Here is a 6,418-nt window from a genome sequence, read left to right as displayed (position 1 = left end):
AAACGTACCCCAGTCTCCCGCGCAACAAGCGGGGGTACTCAGCACTATACTGTACTAACGAGGAGCGCTTGTCTGCAGCTGAGCGTCAGCTCTGTTTGCTGTCGGCAGTCATTTCCTCATTTCCAAAGACTTTTTCACCTGCTCTCAACTTTTAAAGACGGTCATAAACGCTCAAGAAGTAATTAATGTCAGTTGGAAGTCTGTTTCTGTTGTCTCAGCTCTTGATAAAGACAAGCCGTGCGTGGGAGACTCCCTCCCTGAAGACGTTTGCCGTCACCCTGCGAGGGAGAAGAGCCATCAATCACCAAAGCAACCACTGAGACAGTTAACATTAAACACGTGAAATGCGAGATGTTGTGATTTTTTCCCCCGCTTAAGGCTTCTATCGTTTCTACTCTAACGAGAAAGACCTCTTTATTAGAAGTGAGATTTTAACAAACGTCTCCAGGGGTAACTGCGACCTGAACGCAACGCCATCTTGCCCGTGGCACTTATAATGAAGTATATATTTTATTTCTTTCTACTCGTTGATAAGAAAAAAAGTGAAATCATGTAATTAGGGATATGTCTTTTTTTCATGGGGAAAACGGGAAAACGAAAACCCGAGCAAATGTAAAGTTTAGAGCAGCGCTCAATAAAAATGATCAGAACCCGAAAGCGCTTCTTATGCGGATCAGTATATTCCGATACCACTGGTTCTGCAGAAGAAATAAGAAAAGCCGAACTCAAAGCAGAAACGTGTTGCCATTACGGGTACTCTGTCTGCAGCTGCTTTAAGATCTACTCACACCGCGATGCCATTAAGGCTACCTAGTTAAAAAAAAACATCGTCACCTTTTTAAACGTGATTATTAGACACCCGTTAAATCTCAACCGAGGTTTCTTGAGAGATCGTTCAGCGAGCGAGTAATAAAAAACTACTTCGCTTCCAACCTCTGCTGTCACTGTAAACTCGGACGTGATGTTCTGCAGATGTGCAGTGTGCCTTTCCTCTTGTCGTATTCAAGAGTACTCACTGTGTGAGCCTCTCACTGCGTGTCCTGTACTCTACTGTGATTTAATTTAGATAATGACGTGGAGTAGAGTGACAAGATCTACTTGAACATTTTCGGTTTGTGAAATGAAACACTAAATACACTACTGTAAATACAAGTAATGGACATTTAAAATAACCACAGTACAGCTAGAAGAGTGAAAGATAAAAGACTATTTAGAATGACATTCACAATAGATTTAAGAATAGCACATCAGCCCGAACAGGGACTTGAACCCTGGGCCCTCAGATTAGAAGTCTGATGCTCTACCGACTGAGCTATCCAGGCTCTGAAAGAAAGGCAACACTGTCGGGATCCTCGCAAGTCACGTGTACCATTCCCAGTAGAATGAGTGAGAAATACAGCATGACATGGGTAGTTAAGGGGCTCCCACAGTCCATCTTTCCTCACATTACTGATTTTTTTCAATAGCATTTTGACCTTTTTTCACATTCAGATTTTTTTCACATTTAATAAAATCTTTTAATCAACAACATTAAAAAGAAAACAAATGGAACATTTTTTGGAACAATAATTAAAAAAAAAACTTTCAATGCCTTGGTTGTATACGTGTGCACACCCTTTATAAAGGGAGTTGCAACAGTGCTGAAATTTAAAGAGCATTTCTGTAGAGAAAACAACCTTGATGTTAAGCTTAGGGAGCCTGTCTTTTAGAAATTCTATTTCTTAACACCTTGCACAGCCTCCCGCCAGACTAACAAATATTGTTTTGGAGAAATTGACTCACACACCGGAAGACACTAACGTTTATTTACGTTAGAGCATGTGAATAACAGTTTAACCGAAAAAGGTTGTAATTGTGATTTTGTTAAAATTCAATAAATCGTCTATCAACAGAATTCATTTAGAAATTGTTTTATTTCATAAACTATAAGACAATTAAGAGAGTTTATAGGTCATATCCGTCGCTTATGTTCTTTTAACTCTAGCGTTCAGGATCCAAACCCAGGTGCGGACGATTGTGTTTCTTGAATCTCTTGTAATAATCAAAAGTCGATGTGTAGTCCTTCAGTACTTTCTCGAGTTGTGCCATGGATATTTTATACGATCAATACTTGTCATGCTCTTTTGCATTTTCCTTAACAAACGGAAAAAGTTCAAGGTGTGTTTACGGCTGTGCTTCACATCTACACGAGAGCAGTACAGGACACGGAGTGAGGAGTTCGTGAAGCTTTCAGTTTAGTGCTGAGTTCAGAAGGAGGATTCGCTCGCTGAATGATCAATCAAGAAATCCCGGGTGAGATTCAACAGGTGTTTTCTGCAACAGCCACGACAAGTGTGAAGCAATCTCTGGATTTCCTGACTTTAAACTAAATTATTAGTTCAAATAATTTAGGATTTAACAGAACTTAAAGAGGTACATTTAAAATAGCAGCGCAACCCTGCAGCACGTCGAGTTTAATTGTGTAAACTGCATTTAATTGTGTAAACCTGGCTCTCTCTGAACACGAGCAAAGAGTTCTCACTCAACAGAAGTTTGGGATGCGAGTACTCTAATATAAAAGCACCTGGAGATACCAGGGATTGAACCCGAGACCTCATACATGCGAAGCATGCGCTCTACCACTGAGCTACATCCCCGATGACAAAGTTTATGGAACAGACTTAGAGATGTGCAAATGCTCACTGATCACACCACTCACGAAGAATGCCTGCAGTTTCCCACTTTCGCGTTTCTTCTACTACAGAGTAAATTCATAGGAATGAAGAAATAAGGAAGGAAAAATAATCGCATCGAAGCTTCAAGAGACTGGGCACAAATTAATCTGTTATTTTTGTATCCAGTTACATGGGCGACGGTGGTTGATTCCCAGACGGGGGAGTGCTTTTTTTCTACCTCCTTACTCGACTGTCTTTCAATTCTATTTTATTTGAAAGCTTTTTGCATCTTTTAAGTGCTCTTGATTAAACTATCCATAGAAAAACAGCAGTACTGATGATTTAACGCAAAAGGGTGAAACAACGCCCCAACCACAGGAATGGTAACAGGAAGGATCGTGTTCTTATTTAATATGTCCTTTTGAGATGTCTTGTCAATGCTCACAGGTGGTAGAGCTGAATAATTTACTTTTAGTGGTGTTTTTAAACAAAGATGGAACACGTTCTTTCTATACCAGGAGAAAAGGAGCAGACTTTACCTTTAAGTGGCAAAAATGACACCTTATCAAAGCTAATATTAATTAAAATGATATCACAACAAAGGATTTGAGCCTTGAGCTTTCATTGGACGTCTGTGTCTCCATAACTTTGCAGGTGAGAGAGAGGATTGTGATAATTTGTAGGTGCTTCTCGGAAGTGCGTTGGTGGTACAGGCACCTTCCAAATAATTGAGTCAGGTTTGAATCCCAGCCAGTGCAAACCCAAATCTTTTCAAGATAATCTGTGGTCCGCTAACACATCTTTTGAAACACTACAACAGGTAACACCCCGTGTGAAACATCGTGAGCATCTGTTAAACCTCTCTACCTACCCGTTCCTCACAGAGACATGACGAGGGTCTAAAGGGACATTTTGAGCCGTAGAAACATTTTATCATTCTGTACTTTCCTGTGCGGTCAGGCCAGTTCCACTTTAACTGCGCCCGACAACGGAGGTCGTTTTGAAAACAACGAGAGTAAAGGGACACTGCACGTCTGCAGAACATCACGTCCGAGTTTAAGGACAGCAAGAGATTGGAAGCTAGGGAGTTTCGGGTCTGTGTTTTTATTATAGGTTCAAGAAAATCTGAAGACCTTTTCAAGAAGTATTTCAGAATCCCAGTCAAATCCAGTACAAATGCCGCATAGATCTGCATTGTACAATTAGTTTGTACTGTTTGTCCATTGAATCAAACATGCCTTATGAAGCATTTCTAAAACAGGAGAGATCGTTAGGGAATGCGTCTTCCTGTAAAAATAAAATGACTTCAAGGGCACTATAAGCAGAGGTGCTCTACAGGAAAAACTATAGCCAGAGATGCCAAAGAGGTCGAGATTTCACCACATGAGAGAAAGCATCTCAGAAAATGAAGTTGCGGTCGTTTCCACGCGTTATAAAACCACTAGGTCAAACAACAAGAGCTGAAGAGCCGCTGTTGAGAGTAACACGGCCGAGCGCTCTAAGGAGCTGGCTTAAACCTCCAGTCTCTTCAGGAGCATCTGTTGGAGTCGCACTGCTACAGCGCATCTCCTTGTTAAGTATCCCTTTTATTGTTGTTGCTGCCTCCAGGCGATGTAATCCTGTTAATTTGAAGGCGTGGTGGCCAAGTGGTAAGGCGTCGGTCTCGTAAACCAAAGATTGTGGGTTCAATCCCCACCCGTACCTCTTTCGTTTGTCTCCGCTTACCTTTAGTTTCAAAGTCTTCAAAAAAAATGTAGGAGTCTCAATAGTAAGAGAGCATAACTGTCGCCAGTGATTAGTATTCATGCTTATCCTGCCTTGTTTTTTAGTCGACAAAGCTTGTCTCTCTTCACACCCATCTTCCAAATGATCGCCTCAGCATTGGGAAGGAACCTACGCTTGGTACAGTCCCCCACTCCATGGTCTGATCACAAACAGATCTGGTGAGCTGTCAGTCCAGGTTGGAAGTAACGTTCGAAAGCACTAAAAATCTGACTTAGGAACGAGAAGACCATGTTTTTTTATACGAGTAAACGATAAAATAATATACTGCCTGCAAGACTATGTCAAGTTCAAGTTCAAATTCAAGTTAAAAGTTCAAGTTCAAGTTTATTGTCATTATACTCATACGCAGGTATATGGAATAACGAAATGGTATTTAGCTAGCTCTCGGACATAAGTAGTACAAAGAAAAAAACACAACAACAATACAATTGTATAACAAAAGAAAGAGACAACAGCCGATGTGCAAAAAACAACAACAGGCAGTGTGCAAAACAACAAAAAGGTAACAGGTTATGTGCAAAAACATGCATCAAAAGAATGAAATAAAGGGATAGAAATGATGGGGAGTGAGCTTTTGACATGTAAGGGAGAGGTAGATTTTCAATGTGTGTTTGGGTTTTTGGTAAGAAAGAAGGCACCGTGAGGTTCAGATCATAGGTGAGAGGTGAGGAGAGAGTGAGAGAGGCTGGGAGTTTAATAGTTTGATAGTGCGGGGCAAAAACAGTTTCTGAGTCTGGCAGTCCGGACCCGAATGCAACGGTACCATTTTCCATATCGAACTTGAACTTGAACTTTATTGCCATATGTAACCGGTACTGGTACAATGGAATTCTTACTTACAGAAAGTCTTTCGATTATAAAACAAGTGTAAAAAACAAAACAAAGTGCAAACAGTGCATCGACACAATGTACAAACAAACAATAGAAAATGTGCAAGTAAACATGCAGACAGTTTGAATGTAAACAATACAGACGTGTAAACAATGACTGGAGACGTACAATTAATAAATTACAATGAGGTAGATGGTGATGGTGTAGGTGTGGTCCGAGGGGGATGACTAAATGTGTTCGCCAGTCTCACTGCTTGTGGATAGAAGCTATTGAAGAATCTAGTGGTAATTGTCCGTATGCTCTTATATCTCTTGCCTGAGGGCAGTGGGGTGAAGAGCTCATGCCCTGGGTGGTGACTGTCCTCTGTGATGGGCAGAATTCTACCACGGCAGCGGTCCTCGTAGAGCTGTTTAATCTCGGTGTTTAATCTTCTGGGCCATATTGACCATTCTCTGCAGTGCCTTTCTTTCTCGCGAAGAGGTGTTGCCATACCACACGGTGATCCCGTTGGTGAGGACGCTCTTGATAGTGCAGCGGTAGAAGTTCACCAACACATGTATTGGCATCCCCCATCGCTTGAGGCACCTCAAGAAATAAAGGCGCTGCTGAGCCTTCTTCATTATAGAGTCAGTGTTCACAGTCCAGGTTAGATCTTTAGAGATGTGAATTCCCAAAAACCTAAAGCTGGTGACTGTTTCCACTTCCGTTCCATCAATACTGAGTGGGCTGTGAGTGTGTGGCCTGTGTCTCCGAAAGTCCTATCATGCTAAACGCCACAAATTGTGTTCGTCCAGTCGTATCAATCATCCTAAAGTTACGGAAAATCGCATGCAACTAGTGCAAGCAGCACCCATTTTTTCAGGATAGGCGAGCGGTTAACAACAGCAAATTCAGATTCGTGTCTTTTAAGCTTTGTGTTTCGCTCTCCAAATAGAGGCACGGGTTCAAATCCCACTCCCGACAGTCAGGCGTTTTACCCTGTCTTTTTTACCTGCCTTTACACTGTTTCAGTCTTGTTGTGCTCGCTGACAATCACAGTACGAGGGAAACGGAGAAACTATTTAGCAAAAACATAACGGACAGAAAAAAGCTTTGTAAACACGTGAATGTGGTTAGCAGCAGTAAGGTATGCATTCAAATGTTTTAGG

General features: G+C 41.5%; 3 non-coding genes across 3 annotated transcripts; 1 reads left to right on the top strand and 2 right to left on the bottom strand.

Annotated features, from left to right (window-relative positions):
• Positions 1-1,249: 1,249 nt before the first annotated feature.
• trnar-ucu (transfer RNA arginine (anticodon UCU)) lies at positions 1,250-1,322 on the bottom strand. The gene has a single exon. It is a non-coding gene; the product is annotated as a tRNA-Arg (tRNA).
• Positions 1,323-2,564: 1,242 nt separating this feature from the next.
• trnaa-cgc (transfer RNA alanine (anticodon CGC)) lies at positions 2,565-2,636 on the bottom strand. The gene has a single exon. It is a non-coding gene; the product is annotated as a tRNA-Ala (tRNA).
• A 1,650-nt stretch (positions 2,637-4,286) lies between these two features.
• On the top strand, positions 4,287-4,358 carry trnat-cgu (transfer RNA threonine (anticodon CGU)). The gene has a single exon. It is a non-coding gene; the product is annotated as a tRNA-Thr (tRNA).
• The last annotated feature ends 2,060 nt before the right edge of the window (positions 4,359-6,418 follow it).

The sequence above is a fragment of the Lepisosteus oculatus genome, chromosome 14, assembly GCF_040954835.1.
Source record: "Lepisosteus oculatus isolate fLepOcu1 chromosome 14, fLepOcu1.hap2, whole genome shotgun sequence".
Lineage (NCBI taxonomy): Eukaryota > Metazoa > Chordata > Actinopteri > Semionotiformes > Lepisosteidae > Lepisosteus > Lepisosteus oculatus.
The sequence above is the reverse complement of the archived record's forward strand: the minus strand, read 5'-3'. Positions and strand labels throughout refer to the sequence as shown.